Below are 12,867 nucleotides of genomic sequence, written 5' to 3' on the forward strand. Positions count from 1 at the left end.
CCACAAAACACCTGGATCCTCTTCCTATATTTCCTATCTTAATGAGATCATCATATGCCTTCTAGAAATCTAGAAGTTATTCCTAATTTTTTTCTGCATGTATATAATTAATCACTAGGTCCTGTCAATTGTAATAAACATCTCTCCAATATATTTTGTCCCTTCCATTCCACATGCCATTGGTCACATAGCTTCTACCAACTGCGTCCTCTCTACTGCCATCAGAATTGTCTCTCTGCAATACAGATCTGAATCTTGGCACGTACCTGCTTAAAAACCTTTATTGCATAGAAAAGGAAGTCTAAACTTCTTAACAGGACAATGAGGTCCCTCTCACGAGAAAAATGTCTTCTCTACATTACCGTGAACTTTGTACATAACTCTATTACGGCCCTTGGCATATTGTATGTGATTATTATATGGACTACTTATGTGATTATCAAATGCATAACAGACTCCTTGAGAGCAAGGGTCATGTCTTTTTCATTTTTGTAGTTCTAGTGCTGAACACGTGGAACAGAACTATATTTAAATGAAATGGAGGAATGGAAGAATTGGATAAAGAAATGTTGAAAGATTCTCTCAAAGTATCAAGGTATAAAAAATACATGGAGTGATGTGAAAATTGCAAAAATAAGATAGGTCACCAGGTTATAGAAGTCCATTTAACTGGAACATTGGAAAACATGTCTTTCCAGAACCTACCTTTCCTGTGGGCTGCATTTGTGGTGGTTTTAAAATATGTCTACAAATTCTTTTCTTTTTTTTTCTTACAGAGAGATGGGGAATTAATTAGGTTTATTTATTTATTTTTTAATGGAAATACTGGGAATTGAACCCAGGACCCCATACATGCTAAGCAAGCACTTTACCACTGAGCTATATTCACCCTCTATGCCTGCAAATTCTTGACACTCCTCTCTTCCAAAGATACAGCTTAATTTCCCCTCTTTTGAAAGTGATTCAGACTTAGTGACTTGCCTTTAACCATAGAATGTGGCAGAAGAGATGCTATATGACTTCCCAGGATAGGTTGTTAAAAATTAGGTCCTGCCTGGTCCTCGCTCTCCCAGAGCACTCCTTCTTTGGAAAGTTAGTCACCATGTTGTTGAAAACACTCAAGCAGCCTGTGGAGAGGCCTTTGATGGAAGGAACTGAAGCCTCCACCAACAGCTAACCCCAACTTTCCAGCCATGTGAATGAGTCACTTTGAAAGAGAATCTTCTTGCCAGTCAAATCTTCAAATGACTGCAGCCCCAACCAACATCTTAATGACATCCTCATGAGAGATCCCAAGTTGAAATCACCCAGCCAGGTTGCTCCTGAATGCCAAACCCACAGAAACCATAAAAAGAGTAAATGTTTATTTTTGTTTTCGTCTGCTAAGTTTATTATGCAGCAATAGATGACCAATACACTCTCCACCAAGAATGACTGTTCTCTACGTTCATTTTAGTGATGAGCAAAACAAAGTTCCTCTTTTATCATCTAGTGGAAGTTACAGACACTGAATAACTAAATAAATATAATTGAATGTTAAATAGTGATAAATGCCTTGTAGAAAATTGGATAGCATGAGAAATTCCTGGTCTGAGCCCTGGTTGTCTGTGCTCTTCATTGAGATCTCTGCCAGTCACGGCCATCTGGCTGATCAGCGTCTGCCGCTAACACACACCTTCTAGGAGGTGGTCACCACCTAAGTGCTTGTGAAGAGGACAGCAGGACTGCTCTGTGTCGTAGCAGGAATCATATACCAACCGATTAGTCTACAGAAGAAGAAACATTTATAATCTGCTAGTCATGCTTCTGGTGGCATAAATGAGGGATGATGGATTCTGACTCACATACAGACTCTAGCCTCTCTGTACAGGGCAGGAGAAACCCTGAAACTTGCCATGGCCCAGAGAGTGGGGGGTTGTCATCGAGTGGGAAAAATGCTATGACCACATTCACTTATCATGAAAACAGAATTTCTCACAGGTCTGAATTGGGCCTTTAAATGACAACTCTTAAAAGGAGATGGCTCCTTCAGTTTTTTTAAACATACATTTTAAAATTTACTCTCGTCATTTCTGATAGACGAGATATGTTTATTTCTCATGTTTGAGAAGGAGTGATCGGGGTTGTAAAAGGTTTTGCCTCTCTCAGTTCATTTGAAGGTAGGAGGAACGGGAGTTTAGATGTCCTTAAGAGGATGTAGAGAGTGGGGGTACACAGAGCAGAGCCACGAAGGTGATTAAAGGGCCCAGGGAGGAAGGGAAATCACAATTATTAGGCCTCCAGGAAGGCGTGTGTGTGGCCAGGGTCGGGGGAGGAGGGGAAAGAGATCTGACTTAATAAATGTTCTCTCTGAGGGGCAGAACAGGAGGAAACAGGCTTAAATGAAAACAGGACGATTTAAGATAAGAAAGCTAAGTTTCTTCCCTCGGCTCCAGAGGCTGGAGTCTCTTGTGTAAGATCTCCAGGGAAGATACACATCAGTCTAGTCTGGTTTGTCTTAGTTTTGGGAACCATTTTACTCGAGGTATAAGGCTCTGTGCATCCCATTCAGTGCTTCCAGCTGGTCAACTGAGAGTACAAAGTCTGAAAGCGACTTGAGGCTGAGGACATCTGATCTTAGTGTCGGGTATAGAATTTCCAATTAGAATGTTCATTTGTCCTTTGTGTCACATGCTTTGGGCCCGGGGCTAATTTAAGTGGAAGATTTTCAGTGAAGTCCTGCCTAGAGAAAGGAAAATGATCTAGAGAACATCTCCTGCTCTCCTTCCCCCCCCCACCCCTCATTCTATGGGAAAAGCTATGGAAGCTCAGCTTAAACTAGTAGTTTTTATTTAAATAACGTTGCTTGACATTATTGTATATGGTCAGTATTTTCCATTAAAAAAAAAAGAACCCTATATGGATGAATTAAGCCCATTTATATAAAATCATACACACAAATATAGTAAGTCATAAAAAGATACATGAATGGTGGCCAAGGAAATGTTAATGGTGCTTACATCAAGAAGGAGGAATTCATGTTACTTTTACATTCTTTTTTTAATAGTACTGTCTAGTTTTTGAAGTTTTTTACAATGAGAATGTATCATCTGTATAATCAGAAGAAAACAAGAAAGCTGTAATAAAGCTATTGAGGCAAAATACTGCTAGCCACATGCGGAGGTTACTATGATGTCTCAAGGAGGAAAAATAATTTGCTCAGGATTCAAACCCAAACCTACTTCAAGGTGTAGGACTGGCTTATTAGGTAATTTGGGGGATACACTAGAGCCACCAGGGAACTCACAATCTGATTGGAGAAAAAAGTCACATAGGCCAGAGACAGGAAATAACAGATAAAGCCATTGGCAGAGACAGAGAATGCCTTAGGCGTTCTGCGAAGAGGTCAAGGAGGGCTTCCTGGATGACAGAGAGCTAAGGAGACTTGGATAGCTTGGGGAGAAGGGGAAGAACATTCCTGGTAGAAGGCACAGCATAAACAAAGCCCCGGGGGGAGGCGTTTAAAAGGCAAGTGCAGCAGAATAATTTGCTGAGATCTTAATTGGTGTCTTGTGATCTGTTTTCTGCAGAGGTTTAGCTGCAGGGCTGAAAGCAGAAGTTGCTTGAAGACAGCAGATCTTGCTAGCTTTTGCTGTCAGAAGCCTCCGCTTATTGAGGGAATTATAGGAAGGGGAGACGCGGTGACTAGTGCCTTTGTGTGAGGTGCAGAACAGTGAGAACAGAGGAGAAGCCGTTTTCCCCAAGACTACACGTGGGTGGGCTGCAGGTGAGGTTTGCAAGGGTGGCTGCACCTGCGCCTACAGCTTCAAGGAGCCCCAGGGAGGTTGCCCATGCAACGAGGGTCTGTGTAGTACTTCCAGTGTCCAGTCTTGGCAAAGACCTCCCCCTTATGTGAGATTCCTAGCATCCATGCAGAAAACAGAAGAATTTTTAAATGCTACAGAAAGCACATAAATATACACAGCCACTTGTGAGAATATGTGGTCTTGACCAAGTCAGTTACCTCCTGAGACCTGTTTTTCCAGCTATGGATAAACAAGTATATCAATTCCTTCTGGTTCTAAACGTCGTTGAATCTATGAAACTGGAGCTTCTGTCTCTGGCATCACTTCATTTCTACCTGAAATGCAGGGAGGATGGAGTGCAAACTTCATTTGCAGAGAGTGACCACCAGAATCTGCACATATGCATAATGTTTCTCAGCAAGAAGTTGGAGTACACTGCCTGGTGATTGGGACTGCCTTTTCTTTTTTAACATTTTTTTATTGATTTATAATCATTTTACAATGTTGTGTCAAATTCCACCCCCTTGGCAACCACAAGTTTGTATTCTGTGTCTATGAGTCAATTTCTGTTTTGTATTTATGCTTTGTTTCTTTTTGTTTGTTTGTTTTAGATTCCACATATAAGCCATCTCATATGGTATTTTTCTTTCTCTTTCTGGCTTACTTCACTTAGAATGACATTCTCCAGGAGCATCCATGTTGCTGCAAATGGCGTTATGTTGTCGGTTTTTATGGCTGAGTCGTATTCCATTGTATAAATATACCACATCTTCTTTATCCAGTCATCTGCTAATGGACATTTAGGCTGTTTCCGTGTCTTGGCTATTGTAAATAGTGCTGCTATGAACATTGGGGTGCAGGTGTCATTTTGAAGTAGGGTTCCTTCTGGATATATGCCCAGGAGCAGGATTCCTGGGTCATATGGTAAAGTCTATTCCTAGTCTTTTGAGGACTCTCCATACTGCTTTCCACAGTGGCTGCGCCAAACTGCATTCCCACCAGCAGTGTAGGAGGGTTCCGTTTTCTCCACAGCCTCTCCGGCATTTGTCATTTGTGGATTTTTGAATGATGGCCATTCTGACTGGTGTGAGGTGATAGCTCATTGTATTTTGATTTGCATTTCTCTGATAATTAGTGATATTGAGCATTTTTTCACATGCCTATTGATCATTTGTATGTCTGGAACTGCCTTTTGAATCTTTCAAGCCAGCGGGGTCTGATACCTGATCAGATGTGCATTGTTTCTTCTTTCCTGTAAAATCAGCTAAAGCTGGAAGACTCAAGTGCAAATTTTCATCACGACTGGAGAAACCTCCCTTCTACTCACCCACCCACTCTCTCTCTTCACCTGTGCCCTCTACTTCTGTAGATTCTTGTTTTCACCCAAAGGACTCAGCTCGGGAGAGAGACAAATCATGCACAAGGAGAAAAGGAAATCGCTTCCCAGCCCCGAATATTTAGTGATGAGCTAAACCTTCCGAGAGGGGAAAAAAATACTATTCTGTTGTGAAAGGAAAATAAATGTTCTCCAAATCAACGTGAAAATGGAGACCCAGGGAAGTGAAGTTTGTATCTGTCCTTAATGCAGCTTTGGAAGGATGGAGGCAGAGACAGTAAATGATACATCAGATGTGGTGCTCTGCTTAGAAATTGCAATTCTAAGTGTCATACGTGGTGAGCCTCTCTCACTCCCCCATAATTCCAAACAATTCACGAGAGAGGACTTCTTTTCTCTGCCATAATAATATTCCCTGGCTTGTATCCCGAATAAACAATATTGGTTACTGTTTTAAGGAGTACTTCCTCCATTTCCCCACATCATTTAAATTGACAGCCCCTTTCTCTTGTGTGCTCTGAATCCCAAGCCCCCAGCCTCGTACTTTGCTGCAGGAACACCCTGCATTCTGAGTCCCTGTTCCTTATCTCCAGAGTTATTAGAGGACTGGCGTTGGCCCACTCATGTTTTTCAGCGCTGTAGATAAGATGGGAATATTTTATATCTTCCTTTTTTTTCCTCCTAATCTTATCATGATCTACATTTTTTTTTTCAAACCAGTGCTTTTTTTCTGAGTGTGATTTTTTTTTTCTCTTTATTAATCTTTGCAGACTCCAATCCAGCCTTCTCCTTACTGAAATGAGAAACCTGGTATTCACATCTCTCAGCACAGTTGGTTTTGGAGCTCAGCGAAGATTAAAAACACAGGAAGACTTGCAGGCAACTGAGAGGGAATAGAGAGGGTGCTGTTAATGTGTTCCTTCACTGAAAAGAGCTTGTGTGTGTGTTGGAAAGAGAGAAAAAGCAAATAATCAAAGACTCTGGGCAGAGTGCTATCTGAGATGTTTTATCCTAAGACTTTATAGTAAATTAAGAATGTCCCAAAGTTAAAATGTGACATCACTGTGGCTGATCCCACTGACTAATAGTAGCAAGGGGAGAAATTGTTCCTGGAGAGTGGAGCTTGCCTCAGAGAAGAATAAAATGTTCTGGGCAGGAGAGTAGAAATGGCTTACACTTTATGAGGTCCAAAGCTGCTTGGTGTTGGCAGAATATTCAGTTCTTTGCATTCCTCTGGGCCTTCAGAATTCCTGTTCTTTTCCCTGTACACGTCAGCTCCAGTTAGATGTCCGCAGAAGAATGTAATGAGGTCACCCTCTGAAGGTTAAGTATTCAAAAATCAGGGAAATGCATCATCTTCAGAATTGGTCAGTCCCTGAGGTGTGGTGCACTCATGTGATTGAATGGACATGGAAGTGAACACAGGACAGTTGTAGATTCAAACAGTTTGTTTAGGATTTGTCTTTAGGATCAGAATCAAAGAAATTGAAGAAAGAGTTGGTTTACTAGAATTAAAATAGTAGCTACTATAACAAATATCACCCAAGTGGTGTGCTGAATATTTGTGTAAATGCTTGCTAAGCCTTCCCATAGACTGTGAAATAGGCTATTGTCACGACTTTATGGATCAGCAAAATGAGGTTCAGAGAAGTTGAGTGATGTTTCCAAGGTCACACAGCTTTTCAGTGGTGGAGCAGGTTTAGTGGACTTCAAAACCCATACTTTATGTAGGGAAGTGTTCTTTGTGGATTTAGGGGAAAGAGGAGTAAGACTTCAGCTCTGTACACTGGAAGGACACATTGTATTTGGTAGCATCGCATCATAATGGCCAACAGCATACAGATCTGGACAGGAGTTCAGCTGCCCTGCTTGGATTCATGTGGCAACCTCTCCAAGCCTCTGTTTCCAGTAAAACAGAAGTATCTGACTGTCATGTACTTGACATTCATGTCAAGTAAAGTATTCAGATCACTTAGGAGGTGGAGTCTACTGTGGGAGAGAGTCTATTTAGCTGTGGCAGACCTGGCTAAATATCCCACTGGACCTTCCAGTTTCCTGTGATCTCGCGCTCACCAAGTCCTCTTCTAATGGCTAATTTGGTTTCCTGTGTAGCTGATATGACGTGATCACTAGTCATGGACATCTAAATCTGTAAGTGAATATGTTTGTGTCTGGTTTCTGTATCAGCGTCTCCTGAGTTGAGGAAGTTTGTCCAGCCTGATGTAATTACTTTAAAGACCCCATTGACCCACCCATACTCAGCATGCTCATGACCAGATGATGGAACATGTGGGGAAGACTCGTCATCTGATCTGCTGTCTGGCCTGCTCACACTTGCTTGGCTTTGCTACATAGCCTTCCTTTTTATAATCAAAATCAAAATATCAGCAGCACAGTAACTACCATGGTCATTGGTGTCGTTATCTGAGGGCTTTACCTTGTCAGTTGCTGGGCTAGACACACACATCATGGACTCGCTTTCCTTCAGCCTTTACAAGTCCCCTCAGAGACACTTCTGTTTTGCTAGAAACAGGCTCAGAGAGGTGGTCATGCGAGTCTAAGCAAGACACCTGGATTCTTGTCCAGATCTGTCTGCTCTCTGCCGTTGTGCTGCGATGCTAGTTTTGTCTTCACTTCCTCTCTCCAATCTGGGCCAGTCTTCTGCCTTCAGGCTAAAACCATGTCTCCCAGAATAGTCAGCTTTGTATTGGCTGCCATAAGGAAACACTCCTCCCCTTCTGACTTGTTTGGCTCTCTGAGGCTTTCCTATAAGGGAGTGTCTCCAGGAGTCTGGTGGGCTCTGGGTGTATAGACATGTTTGAGTTCCTGGGCCTGGGAAACAGAAAACCAGAACCCAAGCTCTGGTGTTTCCACCCAAGGAAATTCAGGGTGAGGGATGTGGAGGGTCAGGGGCAGAAGGGCATGGAAGGGAAGACCCTGTCTGAATGGCCAGCACAAGTGCCTTTCTGATTTGTCCTTGTCATTTCACTATCTTCCCTTTCATATTTCCATAGATTCAAAGCCCCAGGCACCAGCTGCCACTGTGCCATTGAAAGAGGCCTTGATAGACTTCCCTTGAGGAGTCATGCATGATGGGTTATGATTTCTCCAATACCAAATTTATTATGATGATGATGATCATTAATAGCAACCCCTTAGATTTATAAAGCACCTCTCTCCTAACACTCTCTTTTCTAGAGATTGTCTCATTTATCCTCACAGATCCCGAGGGATGAGGAGGAGGCAGAATTATCATTTTTACATTATGGATGGCTGTGATCAGGAAGGTTTTATTGCAGTACCTATTTTTATGTGGAACTGTGTTAGGTACCACATAAAGAGATTCCACTAAGTCATCAGGTATTTTCTGAGTGTCTTTTATGTGCCAGAATAACTCTGTGATGCTGATATCCTGTTATCCCATTTCACAGATGGAAGAAAGGAAGTCTCAGAGAGGCTGTGACTTTCTTAGCAGCATATATGGGTAAATGAATCAAATGTGGTCTCTATCCTCACCAAGGAGACACGACTATAAATAATACATAGTTTCTGTCGAGCATTTACCATGTGCCAGGTGCTGGGCTGAGAACAATACAGGAGTTCTCTTTGTTAATTCTTTTAACAACCCTCCAAGTTTGTTACAATGTAGTGACCTATGATTATCTCCATTTAGCAAGTGAGGCCTAGAGAGGTTGCCCAAAGCCACACAGCTGGTAAGTGGTTGACCTTGAGAGAGGGAAGAGCACAGTGGAGCCAGGTTGGATTCTAGCTACAGTACCCTCTGTGTGATCCTAGTCAAGTTGCTTAACTTTTCTGTGCCTCAGTCTCCTCATCTGTAAAATGGGAGTAATACAAGCATCTATGGAACTCTGCCTTGCGTAGGTCAGCTACATGTAGCTGGGATTCAAATCTAGGCACTCTGAGTCTAGAACTCTTAAACTGTTTTGCTCCAAAAACAATTCTTCCAGGGACAGCAGCAGTAATAAATGAGCTAAGTTTCCAGAGGACACATAGTCTCAGTCTTGGTTCTAGCAGTCTGGTTCTAGTTCAATCTATGGAGAGCCGTGTGTAAGGATTCAGATGTCAGAAAGTAGAGTAGCTTTCTTTAACCCTTTGCAATTACCCCAAGAATTGGAACTCTGGGGCCTGAGCATCTTTGTATTTCCTCTGTTCAGAGGTCATTTATTTCCTTAGAAAGACACATGGTAATTCTGCTAACCATGAAGGTCATCAGCCACCCATTAGTTATTGAAAGATTTTTTTTTTTTTTTCTGGAGGAGATTCCAAAATTGTACTTGACCATGTGTTGACTGATTTTTCTTTAAAGACGCAGCGTTACGAACATGGGCCAGTCTCTTCATTAGAAACAACAACAAAAATCCCAACAAATACCGCATTACCTTCAGAGAACACAACAGAACTGTTTAAATATGGAAAGCTTAAACTTTGCCTCCAACTAAAGTTTTCAACTAAAATCTTAAGAATTCCTTGTAAAAGACATTTATCAAATACTTTATCTTCTGAGCCCTTGAGACCTGTTTCAATAAAGTCCTATTGTTTTCCAACACAATTCGACAGAAGTTGACCCGTATCCTGTGTATGGTGAACTCTTGAAGCAGAAATATAATTTATGTGTATTATTTAGGGTAGGCAAATTCAGAAGCACTTATTCTAATTAGTACCAATACCAAAAATACGAAGATTAAATAAAGGGATAATGTCCAATTAATATTTTTGTTGGAAAAAAAATCTTATATGGTATAGCTGGACTATTTAAGTCCCATGTAGGCGAAAGATATCACAAAATGTAAGATATTCCTTAATGATAATAGTTACCACTTGATAAGCACAATCCAGCAAGTCCAGCACGGTTATCCCCACTGTACAGATGGTGGGATGTGAAGTTTTGAGGGGTTCAATATAACTTTCCTAAGGTGATAGGACCAGGATTTGGACCTGGATCTATTTGAACCCCCAAATATACACTCTTAATTATTGTATTATCCATGTTATACAAGTGGTAGAGAGTGAATTTGAACATAGCTTCCCTGATTTGACAGCCTGTATCATTGTATAGGACCTCATTGCTTTTCTAGAAGTACCTCTATTCTGGCTCCCTGCAGAGCCTTATTCTTTGGAGATAGTCACTTGCTATATTTCTTTTACATGGAAGACAAGCATCCAAGAGATGTAGTTTGAAGCCAAGACTTTCATGCTTGATTTAGATCAAGTTTCTCTAATATACACCATTATGGCACAGCTCTCTGTAAACTAAACAAAAATAATTCTAATTTCCTTCTCTTGACCTGCTAGTTTAATCAATAGGTGATTGATTCGTATTCCAATATAGCCAAAGAAGAGGGACATCCCATTGTCTTTTAAAATATTTGGTACTAAAATTTTTAGACTCAAACCTCTCTGCTATGTAGAAATAAAACCCCTCATTTGATACATGTCTGTATTTTGAAAGGTACGAAGAGGCCACATGATGTTATGTTCCCGGGAACCCTGGAGCTATCCCCTGCAGAGGCTCAAGGGGGGTTTGATGATGGCCTGCTGTTTACAGAGTAGGAGTCAAAAAACACGGGTTTCACTGGCCCTGGTCTACCACTGGAGAATTCTCTCAATTTCTCAGTGCCCCGTCCCTTCTCTGGTAAAATGGAATTGGTTTTCTCTGCCCTGTCTGCCACCCTGGAAGATCATAAGGACCAAATGAGAGAGCACACACCACTGTTTAGAAAACTACCAAGAGCTCTGTAAACTTAAAAGGTAATTATGCTTGTGCCGGGGAGGGGAGTGCGCCTGGTCTAAGGGGGTGTGCTGGCCCTGCGCTGCCCCTTCCTCCCCTCCGCCAGGCTTTCTCCTCCTACGATTGTCCCCCTTCCCCTCCCTCCCTCTTCTCCTCTGCCTCCTTTTCTCCCTCCTGCTGGAGTTTATGACCTAGGCTAATGAGACAAATATGGCTCCTCACATCAAGGGTGGGGAATTAAGGGCTGGTTATAGCCCAATTGGATTTTCATGATCTCTTGAACAAGTGAAGGAGTGCTTGGGAAACAGGCTGCTCTTGGCCCGCTGCCGGCCCAGCCTGAGTCGGGGCAGCCGTTACCCACGCTAGCTCATCGCACTCCTGGTAGACATTTCAATTACAAGTCATTACCCTTCCTTCCCTGCCTTCTTCAGCAGCGGCAGTGGCGGCGCCAGCCCTGGGTTTTGGTCCCACTTCTGGTACTTAGCGTGCAAACTTGAGTGCATCATTTAACTTCTGGAAGCCTTAAGTGCCTTACTTGTAAAATGGGGTTATTAATGTTAGCTGCCCTACCTTTCACACAGGACTGCTTTAAGAGTTGCATTAAATCAGATAAGTGAAGGTGATTCAAAACTGGCAAGTTCTGTATGTATGTATTATTATTATTATTATTATTATTATTATTATTATTATTATTATTATTATTATTATTATTATTATTATTTTGTAGCATGCCTGGCCATTCATATTTAGTGAATTGATCCAAGTAAATATTTGTAGATAGAATATTTGTTTTTCCTCATTTTCCTGTGATTCTCTGAGATACAGAGAAGGCACTCTTACAGGAGTAAGAGTTTAATAGATGTAAAATGTTATGTATCCCATATAGAGAGTGTTAGGTCTACAGATTTCTTATCGAAATCAGAATTCCACATTTACCTGGCAGGGGAGATACTGTGATCATGAAGATGGTTTTCCCAGGGAGAGGCTCATGCATTGCACCCTGGGTGTGCTGACCCCTGCAATTTCCCCAGATGTGGGAAACTCTACTGCATGATTTGTGGTAGTGGGGGACTGTGTTTGTGCTTTCCCCTGGTTAAAAAAAAAATTCCATCCAAACTCAATATATTCCTACTCTGCAACCAGGGACTCTGTCTGTTTTCTGATAACCATGAGAGCCTTGGGGATAGACCCTTACTTCTATTTTTGGCCTCCCAACTTTATCAGGATTTCCCTGTGCTAACATCAGAGATCACTGATCACCAAAACAAATATAATAGTAAGGAGAAGTTTGAAATATTGCGAGAATTTCCAAAACGTGACACAGAGAGACACGAAGCGAGTAAATGCCGTTGGAAAAAATATCACAAATCAACTTGCTTGACTCAGGGTTGCCACAAACCTTCAATTTGTAAAAAATTCAATATTTGCGAAGTGCGATAAAATGAGGCATGCTGGTTTTCATGGAGTGGTGCAAATGGCTGGATTGCCTCTCCAGGACCCATCTCATCTCTTGTCTGTGTGGACACAGGCTCTGTATCCTGAATGGCTGATTGAATTCATGAGCTAATTCCTTTGCAGTTTGTTTTTTCTGCCAAGGAAAGGGAGCTGAGTTCATTTCACTGATGGTTGCCATTTTGTTTCTCCTCTTTTCTGTCTTGTACTGTCTAAGGTTCAGGAGTCACTGACTGTACTGATTGGGTCCTCCAAGGGCCTCTTTGCTCAGACAGTTCTTAGTACTACCCCTCTATATTAAAAAAAATTTTTTTTTTGAAGAGCGATTTTAGGTTCATAGCAAAATTGAGAGAAAAGAGATTCCCACATAACCCCAGCCGCTGCACATCGATAGCCTCCTCTGCTGGAGTGGTACGTTTGTTATAAGTGATGAACCTACCTTGGCACCTTGTACTCATCCAAAGTCTATAGTTTAGCTGTTGGTGTTATATATTCTACGGGTTTGGACAAATGTATGTGTCCATCATTTTTATATCATACAGAGT

General features: G+C 41.7%; 1 long non-coding RNA gene and 1 other non-coding gene across 2 annotated transcripts in view; both read left to right on the forward strand.

Annotated features, from left to right (window-relative positions):
- Positions 1-12,867, forward strand: part of LOC105087920 (uncharacterized) — a 372,451-nt gene that overhangs the window by 154,906 nt on the left and 204,678 nt on the right. The window lies entirely within an intron of this gene.
- Positions 11,799-11,962, forward strand: LOC116152808 (U1 spliceosomal RNA). The gene has a single exon (XR_004136514.1). It is a non-coding gene; the product is annotated as a U1 spliceosomal RNA (small nuclear RNA).

This window comes from Camelus dromedarius, chromosome 10, assembly GCF_036321535.1.
Source record: "Camelus dromedarius isolate mCamDro1 chromosome 10, mCamDro1.pat, whole genome shotgun sequence".
Lineage (NCBI taxonomy): Eukaryota > Metazoa > Chordata > Mammalia > Artiodactyla > Camelidae > Camelus > Camelus dromedarius.